Below are 23,492 nucleotides of genomic sequence, written 5' to 3' on the forward strand. Positions count from 1 at the left end.
ACTTTATTTTAAAATGCAACTACTTTGTAGTTGTTCAGGAGTGCAGTGTTGCTCAGGCTTTTAGCATAAAATGAGAGCTTTGGAGAAAGTTAAATATTTTTTAGTTAAATCAGTAGTAAGTACACAGTATTTGTGCACCCAGCTGAAAAATGGATCTTTGTCTTTCATAATTACGTAACAAAAACCTTTTGATTTACAAAGGAATTTACACATTATTGACATAAAATAATTATTTTCCTATTTAAAGAGAAAAATAAGATTTTTAAAATGACTATATTTAGAATCATATCAGTACTGTTGTTGTTTTATAAAATGTAAACATGCTATTTGCGTGTTTTTTTCAATACCTCCTTTTATCAAGGAATGAACGAAGATACCGTGTATCTCACAGTTCTGAGAAGGCAGGCATTTCTGGAATAGTGCTTTGTCTTCTAATTTTTAAAATGGGAAAATGTGAAGTTATATTTATACGCTCATAAATTTTAAGAAATGAATCCTCATAAATATAATGCAGAAACTTAGCTCCAACTAGGGTAGCTTATAATTAAGGGTTGCTACTCTGAGCAGCAGGATTGGCCCAGCTGCGGGAACATCTGTTTCTTCTCCCTTTGGCATCTGTTAGAGCTTGCGGCTCCTGCCCTTGCACGCACTGGCTGTGTGACTGTCAGAGGAACTGTGCAGGATCACACGGAGCACCAGTCCTAATTCCTAACTTTTTGCCGGTCACTGATTTGTGTCTCAGTTTTATCTAGGTAATCCTTTTTGTATTTTTACTAAGGAAAGTTGAGCCAGGAACCAAACCGTTTTCCATTCCTCTGCTGCCCCCCTGCCACGGTAATTTCCAGTATTAGGGAGACGGAAAGGTTTTGTATTTTCATATGCATACCATGTCATTCATCCAAGGTAAGCTGGTGTCCCTAAGAGGCCCAACAGCACACACTTTCAGACTTTAAAAATCCTATCTGATTTTTTTCCTTCAAGCTGTAGAAATTCTGAATTACTTAGACTTGCTGTTTAGAGTGTAATATAAATAAGTGTAGTCTAATGTGTTTCTCATTGCATAGCACTTTGATACTATGTGAGGTGTGAACTTGGACTAGAGAGGAATTTTCTGTTAAATGAAACCTCCAGAGCTTTTGCCATGGCTGAAAACCTCTTCAGTACTAAGCCTTGAAATATGCTGATTTCCTGCGTCTCCCACCCCAGCCCGCCATTATTTCTTAATAAGGCATTGGTTGGAGGAAGAGCTTCTCATACAAAAATGAGTACTGACATGAAAAATGTATTTATTTCAGAAATGTTCTGTTAGGAGTTCTAGCAAGTATGTATCAAGCAAGTCTGTATGGTGGTTTTTTTAGAGGACTCTTTAATAAGCCTGGCTGGTTAGCAGGCAGGCAGAGGTCTGGTTAGCCTAGTGACAGTCACGTGGCTCGCCCTGAAATGGAATGTGTATTTCTGACCTTAAAATTAGATATTACATAAAATGCTTTAGGTTTTATATTATTGAAATACATTTAACTAATAAACACAATTAGAATGCTTAAAAGCTCAGCAATGTTTACTGACATTAGTTAACAAAAGATGGGATCTCTGTTTCCCAGCAGAATTTCAGCTTTTAGTGTTGTGAAGGAGTTTAATTTACCTGCAGTAGTATAAACCTTTTTGAAATAGGTGCCCCATTCCACAGAAGAATCTCTTTCCACATGCTCTAAATACTGTACATATTTACCAAATTTAATTACATATTTACATACCTCAGACTGACCCAATTGAATGGAATGACTCCCTTGGTACTTTTTATAGTCTATTAGGTAAATAATAAGCATCTCAGAAACTCTCTCTCTCTCTTCTTTGTACAGTAGATGGTAATGTAGATTAGAGCTAACTTTGTTTTGGGTCTCTATATGGTATTCTGCTTTACAGCTTGCTGGAGAAAATACTTCTATTTCTTCATTTGAGATATTAGTATAGCTATAAGAAACAAATAATAGAACAAAAATTGTTGAAGATACAGTAAGTCGAGTTGTAAGCAGTCCTGATCAGCATAAGGAAGACAGTACTCTAGTGTGGCTGCAACTACACGATGTCCCTCAGCAGTACCTGCTGTCCGTGTTGGCTAAAGTCACTTACTGTTATCCCCTCCACACGCACGCTAGGTAAATCTGTACTTCGTAAGACTGTTAAAAATACTAAGATAAAACCCTTCACTGTTAATGGAGACATTTTATTTAACACTTTTTGTTTAAATTCATCTTTTATAGATTTCTCGCTCTCTTTGTATTGACAGATGCAATGCAAAGAGAAAACCATTTCTTTTTATCTCACCGGAAGAGCATAGGCTGTGCCATAACATTGCTGGAGTGCAAAGTGTTGATTTCCTCACTGCATCTACCTTTATCTCTGTCTTCATGAAGTGCAGTTCCAGCACAGAATAACATATATTACTTAAAGTTCTGGAAAAAACTGCAAGCTGGGATAGGTCATGTGCCTACCATGTGCCCTTGTGCTGAAAGTGAGAATCATTCTGCATTTAGCTTCCATGCTGCTTTCAAGTTTCTGATGGCCTTAGAGTTGCAAAATAATTGATATTAATGATCTGTCCTTTTATATTCCTCAGTATAAGTTGATAGGGGTCACAAAATTTCTTAAATGGCTTGCTCTTGCTCTAGAGCAGAATAAGATACTATCTACTCACTTCTCTCCCTAGAGAATAAAGGTAGCTTTCCTTTTTTTAAATAAGGATAAAAATTGGGTTGCTTGCATTTGTTGGTTAGTTTTAATTTGTCTTAGAATAATCAGTATAAAGGTTTTTACGAATCTCAATTAAAATTGCCTGAAAACAATTCTGTATATGAGCGTTCAAAGCCTGTATTGCAAAGCAGGAAAGAGGCACTGAAGAGGGACTCACTCAGACAAATGTAAACAGAAACTAGATGATTTGAAGTCTGTCTTCAAATGGTGTGACAATGAATAGTTTAGTATACATTGAAGATAGATGATTTTGGACAAAGGAACTCCAGTCACAAATCCTGAACACCTTTTCTGAACACTGCACATAAAAACAGTGAATGATTTTGATACTACTGTCATCACTACACACAATGGTTTTGATGGTGCTACCTCCAGTTCAGCAAAGTTTCCATGCTGAAACTGCCCCTATGTTAATTAAAGCTTTAAATAACCAGCTTGGAAGTGAAGCATCATCAGCATGTTGATGAAGAGCCTTGACCTGTGACACCGCCATTTTCAGCATTGCAAACAGAATTCCAGGCAAATGCAGCATAAATTCCACTGAGCTAGCTCAGGACAGGCACAGAAAGATTGGGTCATTCCACTGGGCCAAGAGTAAAAGTCAAATCTTTCAAAAATGAAAAAGCCGTTCCAAACCATCACTGAAAGTAATGACCCTTTGCCCTTTTCAAAGCATTTTACAAACAAGTGTGTGAAAATTCTTTATAAATGTTTAAATTTAGATACAGACTTTTATCATAATCTCTAAGAATAGATGCAGAAGGCAGCAAGAAATACGTCAAGTAACTTGCCCAGTACTGCAAGAGAACTGAGGGAAGGGGATACTTGGGACCATATTTTTGACTCCTTTTAACTAATGCGTTATATAATTTTTAGTAATGATCTTTACCTGTAGGTCTTGGAGTCCTTCGTGGGTGGAGTAAAGTATTGCTAAATCCAAGTTTATTTACGAAAATTGAAGCATAGAAAGAAGTTTCTTGTCCATAGTGACACAGCTGATCAGTGTTAGAGAACACGTCTCTTGGCTGCCATTGCCAACATTAAATGGAATTTGTATCTTCTCAGTGAGACTCCAGTTCATAGGTGGAAATAGCTCTAAATTTTGTGATTTCTCAACCTGATGAGAACAGGCCTTCTCGATGGCTATGGCAGTGATGAATGATGGGTGGGTCTTCCACATGGGCACTTTCTGTGGTGGGTTATATCTTTGTCTTAGCAGGTACGGTCTTAGTTCACTGCCTGTGCTTCTACACTCTACACATTATGAAATAGATAGTCAAAACAGTGATTTTGGACTCTTTGCACCACGGTTATCCTCTGGTGTTTTTCACAGACCACTATGAGCACTGTCACCATGCTTTTAATTAAAAACATTGAAATTACTTCTTAATATTGAAACACTTTTTTGACCAGATGGGCTAACTGTAATCAAAGGAACACATTCAGAAACCATGAAAGTGGGCCTTAACAAATCAGTGTAAAAGAGGTGATTAGACCCTGCTCTCTTTTTAGATTCCTATATTTAACTCTGTTCTGTGATTGTAGAACCTGACTGCTGTTAGGCTTCAGCTAGAAAGGACGAAGATGTGATGGCTCATGCCTACTGAGCGGCTTAAATCCTAAAGGCTTAAATCGAGCCATTTCAGTCCAGTGCTTTAGTTTATGGAACCATCATCATCTTGTGACCAGAAGTGTCACAGACATCTGATGCACTACCAAACCTTTAAACCTAGTATTTAATGGGGAGTGTATTGAAGTAGAGGAAACTTCATCTTGATTTTAGGGGGTTATTTTACTGCAGCTCTTTGATTTGGTTTTCAAGTTTGAGTCATGGCAATATTAGTATTTAACTTGATTCTTATTTGCTTTGAATGACAAATTATTTTTCATCATGGCAACTGAAGCAGTAATGATGAAATAACTTTGGATATCAATTCTGTCACTCAAAGATGACCCTATATAAATAAATTGTTACCTCTAAGCACCTCTGTGACCACTTTCTAGATACCTTGCTCTGATGATCGAGCTGTTTTTCTGTTCTGAGTCTTTTGCTTTTGGAGATTAGAATCAAAAATCTGAAAATTTTACTAAGAAGGTGGTAGAGTGCCTCTAAACTGTAAATATATGTACTGCGTGACATATTGACAGAGAATGCTCAGCTTATTTGACTCTGGGCTAATTCATCATCTGCTGATTTATAGAGCTGTTCTAGTTTTATCTTACTGATTTGCAAATTCTAGTGACCAAATACAATTCAAACATCAGTTATTTTTATTATGTAATTTGTTTTACTGGAGCATTTAGAAAAGCCAAGTCCTGCTCCAGAGAGCTTACAGTCTAGTTTTGGATATCATATATAGAGTGTAATAAAGAGAAAAATGAGGAAAGCCATATAGTAATGACAGTTACTTGGTCAAGGCACGTGCCTACGTTGTTGTTCCATTTAAGCTCTTTAATTTTGGTGAAGAAAAGTCGGTTCTGTTTTAGGCAATAAAGCAAAAACTTATGTCCAGAAGAATTTTTGATATTAAATCCATGATGGATGTCACCGGGAATAAAGATGAAGTGAAATGCTGATTACAGATGCAGGATGAAGTGAGAGGTGCAATGACTGGGGACATAAGCTACGTGGAGAGATGCCGTGACAGCTTTGGAGGGCAAGGTGACAACTGTGGTAACAGTGGCAGAAGGCACCGTGATAGAAATATTGACCCTAGGCAGCAGTGTGAGGTGACGCATCTTCTGACCAGGGGGGTAGGGCAGCGTATCGGTGTGATGTCTTAGCGTGCAAATGCAAGGCGGGGTGACAGCCTTGGTGACCTGCAGGATCCAGGGGGAGAAAGCAGGTGGGGTAACCGGAAAGATGCAAAGCAAGGTGACACACGTAGTGACTGCGGAGGGACAAAGAGAGCTGTGCAATGGTGCAGAAAAGAGCAGGAGCTCATACAGTTGGGGACCATGATCAGAGATTTTTCTGGTACGGTATCAGTCACCTGGTTCTTTTGGAGAAGTTCTGGGACAGAAAATAAAAATGGGGAGAATTTGATAATAGAGTCACACTTTGCACTGAAATATGATGTAAAAAGCTTTTTCTGCTGGGAATGTATTTTACCAGAAGAGTTTTTGGACTTCTTTAATTTCCGCTACTTACTGCATTAAAATATTATCAGGAAAAGTCTTAGAAAATAAAAATTGTGTTTGTGAGGTAACATTTCTGTTAATATGCAGGATACTTAATAAATTTATCCTTGATTTATTGTTGCAGCTTTTCTTTCTGTTTTATTTTAAAGCTTAAAAAGGATCATCCTATTGCACTGCCTCATGGAGCAGTTGCGGCTGGTTAGCAGAATTACTGCAGGAATACTGCTAAGAGAAAGAAAGGTCTTTGACTATGTCTAAGAATCATTCCCAAACTGTGCATAGCTACTGACAATTACGGATTGGATGCTAGATTAATATCTGAGGTGAAGCTGAAACAATAAAGCTGTTGAAAAGGGGTATTAATTACAAGACAAAATTTGCTATTATAAATCATTGTTTACTGTATTCATTACACTGGTGCCAAGAACTGCAGGGCAGATGTTTCTTACCTGTGAGAACCTTATTGCTTTGCACCTATTCAAATGCATGGCACACTTGGCTGCATGGATAATATTTATTCAAGTGCTTTTTAAAGGACATGTAAAAATGTGCACCTTTTCATCTTGAATTTATCACCCTCAGTCTGATAGCGAAAGGGAATATGTGTGAAATCCACAGAGAAGAATGATATATATATATATTTATATATGTACACATACACAATATTCCCAGCATTTTATAAGCTGCTTGAAAGTAACCCTGTGCATGGCAATATATTGTGTCCAGAGCTTTTTCAGTGACCTGAATAGTGTCATTTTTTGTAGGTTTGTGCATGTCGTGGTTACCAACAGATGAAATGATTTATTTTTCTGTCCCTACGTCAGGCTTTCTGTGTATCAGTATGTTTATCAGTTCCTTGTTCAAATAAAAATAAGTCAGTAATATGGGAATGGAATCTGTAGTGTTGGTCAGTGCTTTTTCTTTACTAGCTGCAGTTTGGCAAATTAGAGGAGAAAACAGAAAGCTCTCCATTGTTGTATGGAAATTTTTCAGAATGGTTTTGGTTCGTTTCTAATCTTTCCTCAGTGGCATAGAGATTGTAAAGCTTTTTGTATTTTTCCTATTCAAATGCCTGATTGAATGAAAACCTGTAGAATCTAAATTATAGGCAAGGCTGTATGGAAAGCATGTTCGCCTCACGCTTGCCTATCGACAGCTGAATTTAAAGCTGTGGCATCTCTTCTGAAAATGCACATCAACCACAGAACTTGTAAAGCAGGACAGGGAGTATGAACAGCATCCTGCTTTAGGGCCTGTAGGATGACCCTGTGGCCTGAAGATATCAGTCAGTGTAACCATTGGGAATAAATAGTATTCCACAGCGTATTTGTTCTTTTTAAAAAAAATTATAAGGACACTGTTTCTGCCATTTCTCAGTCTGTAGTAACTGGAACAGTTTGCATTTTTTTCTAGTTGGGATATAGAGGGAAACTGAAGATAACACAGTTGTGTAACAAAGAGGTCATTTATTTCTTCTTTTACCACCTCTACCGTAGACCACGCAGCCCACGATTCCTGGTACGGAGCAGGTGGCTCTGTTTCGTTTTTCTCTTTCATGTGTCAGAATGACCTGTCTGCTGAAAAGGTCAACCCAGTGCAAAAGTGACATATACAGTCACAATTTTTAAGGTCTGAATAGTTTTAGGATCCCACACACTTCGGGACTGTACCGATGCTTGAGAATGAGAATATGAAACTGTCTCGAAACAGACCAAGCCAACTTCCTTGCTGGTGGTTTGCAAAGTGCAAAAATGCAAGGAGATCATATTAGTCTAAGAAAGCAAATGAGATTTCATGTATTTGCTTTATGATGTTGAGTAGTTGTAATATTTTTAAGTAAAAGAAGAGTTTTTTATGCCTAACTTTTTAAGTTGGTGTGGTAATTTTTCCTCTCCATTTTAAGAGATACGTCTGAAAACAAGTAACTTAACTTCTTCAACTCAGGGTTATTTGTCTGGTCTTTCCTGTGCAGATGACAGTAAGATTAGGAAAACAGTGATGATTTCTTGAAACATATTCTTTTCAGGTGGTATTATCTGGATCCCTATCTTTTTCTTTATTATTATTATTATTATCATTACTGCTACTGCTACTACTGTTATTACAGTAGGCTGGGAGAGAACATCCTTCTAAAATACATTTTGGTGTAAACAAGCACTGACAGTTGTTCAAGTGAAATACCATCAGCATGGGTTCTACCAAATTGCTTTTTAAAAATTCTTCTGGGTGTATTATGCCTTCTCAGGCTGTCTCAAAACATAGGCAATGTAAAAATTGTGAATTATTAAATAGCTGCTCTTAAACTTCTTGAAAACTTCCTTCTAGAAGGAAAAGCACATACTAATTGTCTAGTCATTAGTCTAAAGTTTGTCTATCCAGAATACATATCTCAGTATGATGAATTTAAAGACAGAAGCAAAAATGATAGTAATATAATGTGAAATGTAATCCATTTCTGTCCCATGTATAATTCTGGAGCGCAAATGCAAAAATTATAAATACCCTGATAACCTGAAAGGAAAAGTGAATACTGCTCCATTGTACTTTTGCAGCAGGCTCTTTTCTTGCACATTGTTGGGGTATCTGTTGCAGTGGTTTTGTCCTGAAAAGATACAGTATGGTCTCTGGTAGGAAGTATTTTCAATGAAGCTGCTATTAATAGTGGATGAATGGGTGTGAGTGGGTGTAGCACTTGCAAGAGTTGCTTTTCAGAATCCCCCCTCTCCCAAGAAATGTAAAAATACCTCTTTCAAGAAAGATTCATTTTTTAGTGATCAGGTGTCATGGAGACCAACACTCCCAATATATTCTTATTTTTCTGTGTCTGACATGCTGTCTTTCTGTCACACACACACACAGTGGGTGAATATTGTGTGTCTTTACACATACACACATGAGGTCAAAGTATACACTCAGCTGCATATATATACGCACGTGGGCCTTTATATGTGTGTGTATATACATATAAGGCAGTGATCAAGCTGTGACTGTTTTAATGAGTGCAATTCAAAAATGGAAAAAGAGATTTTAAACTTTTGAGGGGAACGTGCAGAAAAAATATTTTTTCATAAGGCAGAATTTAACCTGCATCAAATGCATGCCAAAGGAAAGAATCTCTCATCGTGTGAGTTAAGACTTAGCAGATCCGTGTGTGCAATATACACAGGCCCCCCCTTCATGCTGTGAAAATTTGCTGTGTGCATAGAATATTCTGAATGCCAGGATTATATTTTAAGAATATCCAAAGGAAAAAGCTGAATTCAAGACATATTTCTAGGAATACAAAGTAGGCCAAAAGGTCTGAGTGGTTTAGACTCTTTGGTAGCTTTTTGCTGTCTACATTCTTACAAGGTAATTTATTTTGAATGTTGTAGGGAAGGTCTGTAACCAAAACAACTCAACTGTCTGGAGACATGCATGTTAAAAACCAAAAAAATGAGAGGGATGTTGCCTGGGTCACTGACCATTTAGCAGCCCTTAAGCAGGATGTGAGAATGTTGCTTATGGCAGAGACTTCACTTTCTTTTTTTTCCTCTCCTTTGTAATAATTCTTTATCCAAATACTTGTAGTGAATGAAACCTGCTGTAGTGAGAGGCGCATTATCTATTCTTGCCCACTCTTCAGGTCCTTTGGTTGTCCTAATGTCTACTGTGTCGAGGGGTAAATATTTGACCACTCTGCTAGCCATTGCTGCACAGCCTCTGAGTGACCCTGCATTAATTAGCTGGGAATTTCGGGGCTTTGAATCTGATTGAATCAAAATATTGTTTTTACAAGTTGATGAAGGCTTGACTGATGTGGGTTCTGCTGATTCTTTAAAGGATTAAATTGTATGTACAGATTACAGAGTCCTGCCTGTCACTGCTTAAATGGGAATTGTTTTTTAACAACGCCAAGAGAAAACAGTGTGTTTCTTTAAAAAGAGAAAGAAGTCCCATGGTTTCCCAAGGTCTTGCTCTCTCTGTCTTTGTGGGTGGTGTATTTCATTCAATCTAAAAGTATTCTTTTCAGGCTAGAATCATGCTTTCCTTCCCCTCCAGCTCTGTTATGCTGCATCTTGGCTGTAGGAGAGGGACTATCAGGGTTCCAGGCTCGGAGCTGGTGGAGATCACAGCGCGCAGAACAGTCTGTCTGCTAGCCCATAGATTCACCTGGACAATAGCCCTAACATCTGTCAGCTCTCTTAGACCTCCTTTTTAAAAGAGGAAAGGATCTCAGGGGACTAAATAAGTACACTAAAGAGGATAAAGGGAGATGTAGTGGCAATCACATGCCAGTAGTTTGTCAGAAAAAAGCTCTTTAACGGTACTGTTTAAGAAAGAGGAAATTCAGAGTGTAGTTATTCCTTACAAAGGCAGACACTGTGGGCAATATGTCCCTCTTCCGCAGCTATGGGATATATGGGTTTTTTATCCTAGAGATTTATAAAACCATAATCTAATTTTACTGTAAACCTGTTACGTTGAAAAATGGCTTGTTCCTATAGACTCTGTGCTATGTAATGAATCAACCCCAATAAACATATAAAAGAAACAGTAAAATGAAAGTAATTTGGTGTGGGTCCTACTGGAGGATGTGCAGGCTGAATCACTCTCAATTGCTATTTAAAATGCATGTGATCATTTTCAGAATTACTGCGCTTTGGATTTACTGTAGCCACGGAGTCTCTTTGGGAGAATGAGATATGGCTGTGGCTGCCCTCCATTCACCTGTGCCAGGGGTGATCCCCCACTCAGACAAGGGCAGGGGAGAAAATAGGGGATACGTGTGTTTTTAAAAGCCATCGAGGGAAGAGAGAGGGTAATATAAAAGCAAGTACATCACCATAATTGCCTGACATTTCACCCAAAACACATCAAACACAAGAGCTAGTGGTTCTGAAATGAAGAGAGGGAAGCAAACTTTCCTCAACTAGTATCCTGGGAAAGGAGTTTCCAGATAAGGTCTGGAGATAAAAAAGCATATCAAACAACAGATAATTTCTGCAGCTCTCTCAGTTTGAATGGAGGTGACTCTGGCTGCTTTTAGATTTAGTTTTTCTTAAAAGTCATCATGTAGATTTTGTGTAAGAATGTTGTATATCAAGAAATCTTTCTGCTTACCCATTATTGTTAGTATATAAATAATATATCTGACTTTCCTACTTTGCTTTTAATGCTTGAAGAACAAAATTTGTGGAAACAATTAAATAAAGCTTTTACAGAAATCGGATACCTGTGAATAAAGAGCAGCAAAATACAAATGAATGCCCAAGTCTCAATTATACAAAAGATTGTTTTCTAGTGGTAATGGGGTGGGGAAAAGATAAGGCAGGAATGAAATGAAGAAGAAAATGTATGATTTAAATGGTCTGCTAGATTTCAAGAAAATTAAGGATCACTGTGCTTTTAACATAGGATAAAGGTGTTCTTTTTATGGACACCACCTTCCAATAACTTGTCCAGATAGCAAAATTTCACACTCTTATCGTAGCATATGTTATCTCTTGAAAACATACTTTGAATCTGGTCTTTTTATTTATTTTCAAAGTCTGCTACACAAGAACAGATTTGTATTAAGTGATTTGTGTTTTTCTAGAGCTGTGACTAGCAAAGTACTACTTAATATTATTTTTGTACGGGACAGCTAGCCTTATTGATAGAATTGTGCCTTGTTACTGCTCTTAGAATCCGAATAAGTAAATCATTCTTAGTCTAGATTCAGTTTGGAAGATGTTTGCTACAAACAGAGAAATTTTGCTTAAAATACCAGACAGGCTATCATCCTAACCATCAAAACCTGTGTAGCCTCCTCCCTGATTTCCCTCGGCATTGTCAGCGTATAGAGACATACGTCAGATGCGTTCAAAAGGTATTCCAGCATTCAGGTCTGGGTGATACAGCTGAAACTGCCCTGCAGATCCTTGGGATGAGGCCTCCTCTGGATAAAACAGCTTGGCTGTCCAAACTATCTGGTGGTTGTACCTCATAGGAAAGGTGAAATCTTACACAAACTGTTTCAGTTCTGTATGTATTAGATATTCCTCTTTGATGGGTAGCAGATTCGTAATTTGATTTTCTTTTGGCCAGATCCCTGTGTTTTCATGAATGGATGTGTATGTGCATACAGGGTTTTGTGCTTACGCTGTTAACCGTGTGTCGTTAACCCGAAGGACCTTTACCCATCTGAACAGCCTAGTCCTAAATTCTGTTCAGCAGTTTATTTCTGGAAAGTGTCTTATTGTAGGTTTGTTTTGTGGAAGTGGATTTTGCTTCCTGAAAGCAGTACGTACCGGTTTGCACTACCTGCCGTGTGGCATCATGCAGCAGAAAAGTGCTGTAATGAAATTAAGGCTGGCTTAACAAAGCACTTTGGTGTGAAATGAGCCAGCTGGAGAGTCTCTAGAGTAGAACTTACTTGGGACTGAATTTCTAATAAAGATGGTACAGTGAAGTTTTCAGGGTTTTGTTACTTTTGCTTTAAAATTACAAATATTAGTTTACTTCCTCAACGCATCAAGATAAGTAATTAACATACCTGCATTTAACAGAAAGCAAATTTAAAGGAGAAAACCGAGGAATCCAAACCAAAAAGTCACTGTCACACTAAAAAGAGGTTTGATAGTGCTGATTCTCAGTTTTTAGTACAGGCCGGTTCACTATGTTCTGCACTCCGGATGTACAGTAGATGGGCACCTTTCTTAGGGCCGCGTCGAGGCTGCGTCCCTCGGACAGCCTCCTGCGCGCCCCGGGCTGCCATCCCGCTTAAGTTATGGCTCAAAATAAGTTCTTTGTGTTTATAGCATTAAATTGTATTGGCTGTAGTTATTTTGTGAGCAAAACAAAACGGTACTGAGAAACACCAGTGTGCTTTCAATTTGTATTTTTTTCCGCTGTCTTTAATCCTGTTAGGAGCTGTAGGTTTCTTCAGTGTCACACAGCTCACCAGCCAGGTCCAAGATCCCGGATGGGAAAAAAATGCAGAAGCCTTCTTCCATTTTAGCTTTCAGATGTTTTCTTTGCCAGCCAGAAAGCTGCACAGAGGGATAGGGGTTTTTGTCAGCAAGCTGCTATAATACCTTTTTTTTTTAACCTAAATTATTGAATTCAGAATACCAACATTCACAATAAACAGTGCAACAATACACGAATTATGATATTCTTGCCCAGGCCCCCCTGCCTTTTTTATGAGGAATAATCGGTGATCAAGAGGGAAAGCTTAACGTATCTTTTATGACCTACATGCTTCTCCAAACTTCCTAGATATATATTTTTAAAGTAAGTGTCATTTTGAAATGCGTCTTCCAAATCCTGAGGTTCTGCTCCTGGGATACGCCTTCGCTCTCGCTGACCACTTGGCCGCATCTAATCAGGAAGCGTTTGCTTGCGTTCAGCTTGTTACTCTGAACTAAGACACCCCTCACAAAGCCTCTGCCTTTGAAGTTCCTTCTAATGGCTACATGCATTGTTTAGAAAATATTTTTATTTTGTTTTATACGTAAATTTGTACAAGAGAAGTAATGATTGTGTTTAATGTATTGCCTTTTATAATTTTCGTTAAGTAAATTGCCTTGCAAAAATGAACACTGGGTGATTTTTAATATAAAATGTGTAGTTTTTATAATCTTGTATTTATTTCAGTATTTTTTAATACATGTATGTGTTCAGATATGTGTAATAAACAATTTTGAAAGATAGCAACAGACTTTAATAACAAATAAAAGAGCAGTTCCTATTCAGCTTAAAATTGCCCACAGCTAAATTCAAGGAAACATATCTGCTGTTAAACTGAAAAGTGCAGGAATGGGTTTAATCATTTAACCTCTAGATTGCAAGTTAGGGCATTTAAAAATCCATAGCATGGGGTTTACTTATTACTTATATGAATCACAGCTCTATTTTACTACAAAAAAGCATTCCAGAAACTCTTGTTCCCCTCTCTAAGTAGTAGTTTAGATTTCCTTTTTTGTCGTTCTCAACCTCCGAAAAGAAAGGAGGAAGAGCATTTATAATTGTTTAAAATTGTCAGTGACATTTAATTTCTGTCAACAATTTCTTAATTATTGCTTTAAAAGCAAAGCTTCAATGTGTCAGTCTAAATAGTGATACAAAAGGCTTTTTAAGAAATCACAAATTAGGCTGCTAACATTTACCATTTTCAGATGCTACTGATTAGATTAGAGATAATTATTTCTCATAATTCCGCTACTGAAAAAGCTGTATGTCTAGTCATATCAGAACATCTAAACGAAATTATAGAGAAACAATTTCTGAGCATAACGTTTGCACTAGTATTCAAGAAGGAAAGTGTAAAGGTTCTAATTTTATCAAATGTTTCCTTAATTAAAATCTCTTAGAAGAAAACTAAAGTTTTCAACTGATCTGCATTTCCTATGGCAAAACACAGTGTTATATAATATGTTGTAGCCATGCTTCTTGGAATAAAAGTGAAATAACGTGTTCAGTTTGAACATATATTTCCAAGTTATTCTTGAAAATATTTCCTCGTGTTTAAAATGGAACGAAATATAGTTAATGGTAATATCTACCAGCTTCTCTTTCTTATCATGCTTAACAGAAAAGCAAATAATTATAATAGTGAGATACACAGTCCAAAATAAAAGTTGAGAGATTTAGGCAGGGCCGCTGTTCTAAAATGGAAATTCAGCTGAGCTTATTTGTAATGTTTTATTAAAATAAAACTTCAAATGAAGTATTCTAACACCACTGCAAAAAAGTCAAAGAACAGTATCAACCCTAAAAAAAATGTCATGCTTCTGCAGCAAAAGGCTTTGACTTTAGTTAAGAACTCAGGGCTATTATCAAAATTAGAAATGTCATTTTCTCCATTATTTTAATGGAAAGTTACCTTTGGAAGAATAAGTCCTTTCTGACATGATATAAATGTTTTAAAATAAAAAAGCATTGAGGGAATCACAGAAACATTTTAATCTTAATTATTCATAAATAGCTACCTCAGGTCCATTTTAACAAAATGTCAGTTGGCCAAGAAACATGCTTATTTTGCATGAGAAAAAAGAATATTTGAGCTGTAAAAGGATGCTTTATCAATGTATATTTAACTTAAAATGAAACCTGCAAATCAGAAACAACCTTTTATCACGAAAGTGCATTAACATTGCAGCATTTGCTGCTGAAAATTCAACAATACTATGACATTTTTAACTCTTTGGCTAACTAACTAAAAAAGAAATGACAACGGACTGCTGTTATTTATCAAGCATTTAACAGGAATTTTTTGATAAATTCATCTTAAGTATTTGGGGGAGCATGATAGGAAGGAAAGACATTTAAAATGTTCTATTGGTAAAGTTTTGAAATGTTACTAATACTCTTTTAAATATTTGAGAAGCTTTATATTAATTTTTCCGAACCCTGCCCATGAGAAATGAACTCCCAGATGCATGCTTTAATATAGTGTGCACTTCACAGCTAACCGTTTTCTTTCTATAAAGACATCTAGAAAAAGACATGCTATTTGATTTCTAAATATGTTTCACAGCAATTGTTTTGTTCTTTTTAACTATGCAGATTAAAGTAATAAAAAAGGGATTTTTGGAGTTACAGGAAGAATTAATTGTTCCTTTCAGCTCTTCTAGAACCCATAATATTTGTGTTCATGCTGTCCTGCATGGTTGCTTGTATGTTTGTATATACAGGTTTCATTGGCAGACCTAATTTCAAAATACATAATGCATGATTTTGAAACCAATTTGTTATTGTAATAAAATATTTTTAGGAATGCATGGTGGTACTTGAGAGGAGAATGTTAAATTATACATGTATTGTGGCCGAGTGCATTCATTTAGCTCAGTGTGCAGGTGAATCTCCCCATGACCTTGGCACTTGCAGGGTAGCATAGAATAACAATCAAATCTAGGATTGGAAATCCTACCATTTCCAAATATTAACAACTTCTTTCAAAGGAAATGCTGATTTCAGCATTTATGTTAATGGAAACATCAGTATATCTTTCAGAGAACTTAAAAAAGAAGCCCTGATCTTAATAGGATTAAAAGCCATGCTTTTTATTTTCAAAATGCTAATTTGTTTTCTGCATTCTGTTTTCATATCAGGTCTTGTTATTCAGTACACTGGGATCCGGAGGACACTGAAAGCTGCCAGAAATGCGTTGGTAATGATAGGAAAGCTACATAAAAGGTTTCTGTCTGAAAGAGATTCTGTATTCCTTCCAAGCCTATTTTCTCCATTTCTGTTAGTTGGTTAGAGAAACTAAATGCAGTGATACTGATGAGAAGCATAGGGAGGGGATTTTGTTCTGCATTGCTTCTTTGTGTATCTCTGTATTTATTCCTTTCGCATTAAGGAACAAATGTTAGTCATTAGAGGTGCATTAATTGAAATAGCCTGTGACCCATATTAGTGAGATGAACTGATTCGGCCAGAGAAGTTTGGCTGTGAAATTTAGAGTAGCCCGAGGCACCTGACATTCTGTAATCTGCTTATCTTGCAGGCTTTCACAAGCAGCTCTCCCATCGTCATTCATGCTGAACAGTGGGGTGTAGAGAGGAGGCCAGAACAGAGATAATAATTTACCATGTAATTTGTTTTGAGATTCCTTTGATAGATTTCAAAACCGAAGCATCCTGCAAGAGAACAGGGCCTTTAAAACCTTTAAGCCAAGCCAATTCCGTGCTTGGTGGTGGGTTTTGCAGTGTGCTCAGCAGGAAACTACCTTAACGAATGGACACCCAAGGCACTGACCATTCTCAATGGGGACCCTCTATTTATTTAATGGCTTTTAAACATTGCTGCTATTCCTTTTTCTCCTACAATGACTCTTATACCCAATGTTGTAAATTTGGAGAGAACGCACTACAGTTCAGAGCAGGTTGATGAAAACCATTTGCAGCAATCAAGAGAGGCAGGTAATTTTCTAGACAGATTTGTTTTGTAGATGAGGTGTTCCATTTGAGGAGCTCAGGCAGCAGGCACCTGTTGGCCAGGTGTGCTCCTGCAAGACAGCTTGCTTTAATTCTCTACTAGTTAAGGGATATTTCTTCAGCCCACAAACTTTTGTTTTAATGCCTTCATGGAGGCGTAAAACATAACAAAAATTTGGGGGTTTTATATTCAAGGCTTCAAAACTTTCATCCAAAAGGGAAAAGGATCAAAAGGAAAAGGTGGTGCGTTTCATGTTCTCTTGTGGTTTTAATACTTGTTAACTGACCTATAAACTGAGTTTTCCAAGTAAAGGAACATAAGGGAATTTTATTACAGAAAAAAATCTATTGTGAATCATCCCCAGCTGCTGTTAGAGATAGGGGAAGCTATTTTCACTCTTGCTATCAGGGATGATACGTGCAATCTGTACACCTCTCCTTTGTTTCTGTGCTAACATTGTGCATCCATACAGATCCATATTGCTGTTCTTGTTTATTTCTGAATGCTTTTTTTCTCATTTAGAACAGCTGTTTCCCACTTTTTTCAGTTAAAGAAGAGAGATTCACATACAAGAAATAGTTATCTTTGCTTGATAACTTTCTTTGCTGCAGTCCAGTTAATATTATCTTGATGTTTTTAATTATCTCTGGATTTCCTTGGACTCAAAATACTTTTAAAAATCTGGCTGTAAGTTTTGCAGAGGTGACATCACAGCCTGTTGCTATGTTTATCTTAGGGTTGTACTTTGAACTGGAAAGAGAGGTGCTGGGAAAATTCTAAATCTGTATTACAGTGAAAAAAATTACTAGGGTTTGGGAAGTTCCCCTTAGAATGATAAAAATGATTAATGTATTGAGTGAGGAAATGCCTAGAGAGTATGGATCTGGAACCTTTTAGACTGAATTTAAGTTTTTTAGATCAGTGTGTTCCTATGTATTCTGTACAGTGCCCAGTGAAAATGGACTCGGGCAGGGGCCTCTGGGTACTACTGTAATAGAAATAATAATAAATCATAATAATGCTCAAACCACGTTGCTTTTAAAATGTACAGCCTTTTGTTGAGGACCTAAAATGGTTTTAGGGCAGTGCTGGCTCTATAATGGCAATCACAGTAGTTTTGACAAAGCTGTAATATTGAGAGAACTTAAGCATTTAAGAGCCAGCTTTTGGTTGAATAGGAAACCATGATAACTGAAACAAAATGGATACCAGAATTAAATAACTAGAATTTACTTATCAATATCCTGTGTAATTAGAAAAGTCGCTGTGAAAGTATACAGAAGTATATGATCTGCAGTGGAGATACGATTTAGTTTGATGTGGTACTGACTGACTGAAAACAAAGACTGTCAAAAATGAAAGCGCCAAAATCAGATAGAAGCCAACAAATAGAAACCTGTAAGATTTCTTACAACTTCTAAAGAATGGAAAGGCTTCTTTCTGACAAGAAAGTGTCCCAGCGTGGGTGGGAATGATGGAGGATAATATGCCAAAGTGGAGTTGCTTCTGAAGTGAGGCCTTGGTTCTCTCCCCGTATCAGATTAATTTCGTAGTGTTTTTTCTTCAGTACATTCCAGTTCTCCTCAAACCTTCATTTCAGTCAGTTATCACACAGCAGGAGGAATTGCAGGGAAAAAAAAAAAGCATTACTTTTTATATGATATAATTTTTCAAAAGAAGAAAAATCCTAATTTTGTGAGTAAAAGATTTTATTGACTACTGCAAAATGGATTTTTTTGCAAACTGCCTGCCTCTTTAGTGCAGATGTAGTTACCAGCTGATTTAACTTACAGACGTGAACTAGCAGAGTAATACAATGTACAGTATCGTGCAGGGACAACTCAAGTCTTAAATATTCTTGGTGAAGCTGTCTTGCTCAGACCCCTGCTGGAGATGTTAGGGAATTAGAGGTATCCTCCTGCAGACGCAGTGGATCTTCAAGCTTTAGTTATGATTTTTCAAGTTGGAAATGGTGGTGATGTCTGGTGTGTCATGCAGAAGGGTAATATTTAAGAATTTGCACTTATATATGCTGTTGGTGTGATTTCTTTGTTCTAGGAAGTCACGTTACTCTTCCTGAACTAAATTATTTCATCAGCGTCACTGTCGTGACGCTGCAGTCTCTTCTGATAGGTTTGATGTTACCATTCTTCTTTCCTGTTGCCCAAAAGCTTGATTCCTCCGTGGAAATATTTTCCATGCAGTTAATACTGTCCAAATGGAAATGGGTCTCTATCTCTTTTGGTCACAAGTGGGTCTCTTCTCTACTTGATTTATTAAATTTAGATAAGGCTTACCTTAGAAAACAGACAAACAGCTTTTCCCATGGCTGTATATGACATCCACTCAGGCTCATACAATCTCGAGATTCACTTGTAGTACTAATAAAAAGAGTGCAAGTTGTAGCTTATGTAACAGCATTTCAGAATAATTATCTTCGTTAAGAATTGTTCTTTTCTAATGTGCCTCGTTTTATAGGAAGTACTGAATGCTGCTGTACAGCAGAAATTTTCCAACCCATACGTTATGTCAGTGGCTTTTCAAAATCATCTGCATGGTTTATAAAATATCAGAGAGGTCTCCTTTATTTGCAAGAAGGATTTTCTGCTTATCTTTCTGTAATGGTGCAGTAGCTTTGCTACGGGGCGAATTCTGAAGTATCACTTAACATCAATCCATTTCCTTAAGATTGTTGATAACACAGTTTGTATTTCACAACTCATAAATAGGCCAGGTTTCTTAGCAAGGCTTTTTAAAAAAATAAAATCTGTATAGCACCTACATTTTTTCTCCTGAAGTGCTTATTTTTGAGTTTAAAAAATCTCAGGTTTTGACAAAATTGTGTTTTTCTCATTCTGCTCAGGTTATGTGGTGGGACTGTGACTGTTTTAATCTATGCCCGCTGTCATATTGTTTATGCTTGCTGTGATAAACACCACTGGACTGCTAGCCATACTTAAAGCTTGCACAGATTGGTCCCCAGACAGACTAGGGAATTCAGCTAAGTATTTTCAAAAGTAAACTGCTCAGACTGAAAAATTTTAAGATTGTATGATTTTCTGACAGGTTCCAAAAGCTGCATTGAGAGAAATATGCTAGCTAAGTCTCTAATACTGTTTTGATTAATTTTTAGTTTTACAGGAAAATATTTTGTGCAGGTGCTTTCCCTTAGATGCTTAAAAATAACTGTAAGGTTGAACAGAAATTTAACTTTTCAGGTTTTAAAATTGAGTTCTTCCTCAGTTATGTTGGACTTTGGTCTAATACAGGTATGCACAGTGTTCGTGGTGATCTGTTCATTTTTCAAAAGAGAAATATAAGTACATTTATATTATGAAAAAGACTTTGAGAGCTGTAGCTGTCATTCAGTCATACAGAGAGCACAGAAGATCAACATACTAAGAAAAAGAGGAAGAAAAAATAGCAAAATATGAAAATTGTCTTAGTGCCAAAGCACAGTAAATAAATACTTAGAGATGAGTGAATTTTCATTCAAATATTGTGAAATTCAACAAAGCAAGTAAATGTGAATTGAATAATGATTTTTCTGTTAACAGGACAGTGTTGAAAACATGCTCAGTCTCTCTCTATTACACAAGTTAGGTTTGGCTCAAGCTTAAAAATCTGTTGAGGTGAAGGGAGCTATCCAAGCCGCAGTTTTGACCAGGATGTATTTAATGTTACTTTGTATCCCAGGCAATTGCCGTTGCAGTTTTCATTTCTCACCATTCACAATCCGCTGCATGAAGTTTTTTTTTAAATCTTATTTTGCTTATTTAGAAGAAAATGTGAAATTTTATAAAAGTGCATGAGGTTCACATGGGATGCTTACTGCGGGTTGTGAAATCACCACGGCTATCTTGCAACCATTTCACAGAGGAAAAACAAATAAAAAGAAGGTTACTGACAGATGAACTCTAAAGTGAATAGCTTTTTCCTTGAGATGAAAAGTAAAGTGTAACAAGCACATTTAATTTCTCCTCTTATAGCCAGCTTTTAATAAAAAGGCATCCTGCAATGGGAACAGATAATGTTTGTCTTACAAAATGTAACAGCTAGTTCCCATTTTAAACACAGATCGGCTTGCTGGACTTTGTTGTGGGCTGAGAACTGACAAGTTTGCAGATGCTGCAGCTTGTTACCTAATCAGAGCCAGATGCTGTTCCTAGGCAACTTTCTCACTGTCACCACATCCCTTGCCACAGTGAAGGCACAGCCAGGATCCACGGCAGACCTTTTTGTTCTTGGTAGTCCTGCCATATTTTTTGTTATCTTGATTCTCTGTTTGTTTTTAATTTAAGGGGGTTTGCACTGACCAGAGATACAGAAGAATGAATGGGAGAGGTAATCTGAAAGAAGCTGATGTCCACTGGACATCTGTTTAAATTCAACATTCAGACACAGAAAGGAGCCTGTGTGCCTTTAGTTTGTTCTCGGGAAATGGCCTGCAGCAAAATGAGAGTATTTGATTTGAGAATTCATTAGATAATTCTGTACATTATACTTCAAATAATACATAGGCCTGAGAGAATGTTTTAAGTAAAATTAAACATTTCGGTGTGGCTGCAGCTGTTGTCAGGCTATTCCAATGTAGAGAACACAGGAAGGTTTGTTGCCCCCTCTGAACTGCAAATTAAGTTCAATATTCTGTTTGCGTTTTCAAAAAGGCAGCAAAGGAATCCAGATTCTACAGAGTAAAAGGCTATTTGTTTGAGATCATTATTTGATTCAGCACCTTTTGCAGCAGGCTTTCCTTTCTCCCACAGAGCAAAATACTCTGTACTATATGCTGATTACTTTTTATTAACAGTACTGTAACTCTGTATATTAATTGACTTGTTCCCATCTGCCATGGAAAAGGAAAGTTTGCAGCCCTTGTCATCCAGTGTTGTGCCTCGTGGTGTATACTTCTTGGCTTAAATACCATTTGACAAGAAGGGTTCTGACTCCTCATGCCAAACGATGCCAAAAGTGTCACGTAGCGTGCACAGCGACAGAGGTGCTTGCTTCCAGCACTCCTTTCACGTACGAAATTACCGTCTTGCTAAACCATTGCTACGTGAAATGTTTAGGAGTTGGAGCTGCTCCTGTTTACAGAGGGATCTGCTTTCTTTCTTTCTCTCTTGAAGAAACCTGTTATGCAGTGGGTAATAAAACTGAAAATAAAGATCAGAGCCAATGGAAATGCTGTAATGTTTCTCGGCAGAAGCATTAGAAACTGCCCATAAACCATGAGGTATTCAAAAATTTGCACCCTATTACTGTGCCCTGCAGCCCCTCTGGAATCTCTTTTCTCTAACAGACCTTTTTTTTAATCCCAACACCTCTGCACTTTTAGCTTGTGCTTATGAGCCTTAATTCTCTGACACCCTGCGTGTCCTTCGCTGGCGACTGGTGGGGATTTATACTTTCTGCTTTACTGCCGCCACTTTTCTGGGAGAGGTCTGAACTGTATGCTCCCCTGCCTTCCCCGAAGCCGTGAGAAAGGCTGGAATGTACAGGTGGGAAGGAGCGGTTTGAGAGAAGCTGTGGTCTAATCTGTACAGCTGAAAGTAGCGGTGAACTCTGATTTATCTTACATTAAGATCATATTTTAGAACTTTAAGTTGTGCTTGCCAGGAGTGTGCACTGTCTTGGGGTTTTTTCTTTGTTCTTGTGTTTGGTTGTTTTTTCAGATTCTTTTGTGTTACTCTCTTTCTTAGCAAGCTATGTCCTTTCCTGCATTTATTTTCCCTTTGACATTTCAAATGGCTAATGTTTTTTATGTACATCTGGATGGATTCCAGACAGAAGAATTTACAAAATCTGTAAGCCAGAATCCATTGTGAATCAGCTTCATTTTTTCCCCCATCCCTGTTGTTTAGCCAGTGACTGCTTTTTACAGACAGGTTACAGGTTTTAAAGAAAAGTCATCTCTCGAGACTTCTGACAGAACGAGTCGGGAAGGTTTGCAAACATCCTCACAAACAAATCCTCCCCTCCTCCAAAACAGCCGAATTAAGTCACCTCTGAAACTCTATCTGCGCCTCTGCGGCCGCGGCTCCCGCCGCCCCCGTCGCGGGCTGGGGGGGTCTCGGCAGAACAATGAGCCATCTTCTCCCCTTGCGGTGCCTGTCCAGGGCGGAAAGAGAAAGCTGAGGTCAAAGTGGCAGGCTGTACAGCTTTCTTTTGAGCCAAACAGATGGTGAGGGTTAAGTGACAGCTCTGTGACTGCCTGTTTTGAAGTAATTGGAGATAATTTGTATTTTGAATCAGAACTTGACCACTGTCAGAAGGGAAGAAGGTTAATATGTAAACGATTTTACATTAGCCCCTGTTTCTTGGGATTTTTTGCCCCCCCCCTCCCCTTTTGGAGTCTTGTTTCTATAATCCTTGCTCCAGGCTATTGGTAAGATTGTCTTTGAGCTCGGTGTGACTCGTCCTAGGCTGCAGTTGTTATGAAAGGCAACAACAGCTTATTAAGGCCAGCGATAATCTCTGGTACTGATGCATTGTTGCTTTCCTGCAGTCCAGTTAAGACTGTGCATTGGAAACAAGATCCTGGGAACGCACAGTCTCCTTCTAGAGTGACTGGCAAAGAAATGCACAAACGGTGTTCCTGTTTCTGCAGGTGAACTTCATTTTGCAGGTTATCGTTTTGTACGCTTAAGATGCTCCCCCTCTACTTGCTTTTGTCCCGATCAACAATGCTAATT

General features: G+C 37.6%; 1 protein-coding gene across 1 annotated transcript in view; it reads left to right on the forward strand.

Moving 5' to 3' along the window:
- ZFHX3 (zinc finger homeobox 3) overlaps nt 1–23,492 on the forward strand; it is a 735,572-nt gene that overhangs the window by 299,875 nt on the left and 412,205 nt on the right. The window contains exon 7 of the mRNA XM_064519879.1: nt 15,969–16,053. The gene's annotated coding sequence lies outside the window, so the exon portion shown is untranslated. The remainder of the gene's footprint in view (nt 1–15,968; nt 16,054–23,492) is intronic.

This window comes from Dromaius novaehollandiae, chromosome 13, assembly GCF_036370855.1.
Source record: "Dromaius novaehollandiae isolate bDroNov1 chromosome 13, bDroNov1.hap1, whole genome shotgun sequence".
In the NCBI taxonomy this organism is placed as follows: domain Eukaryota; kingdom Metazoa; phylum Chordata; class Aves; order Casuariiformes; family Dromaiidae; genus Dromaius; species Dromaius novaehollandiae.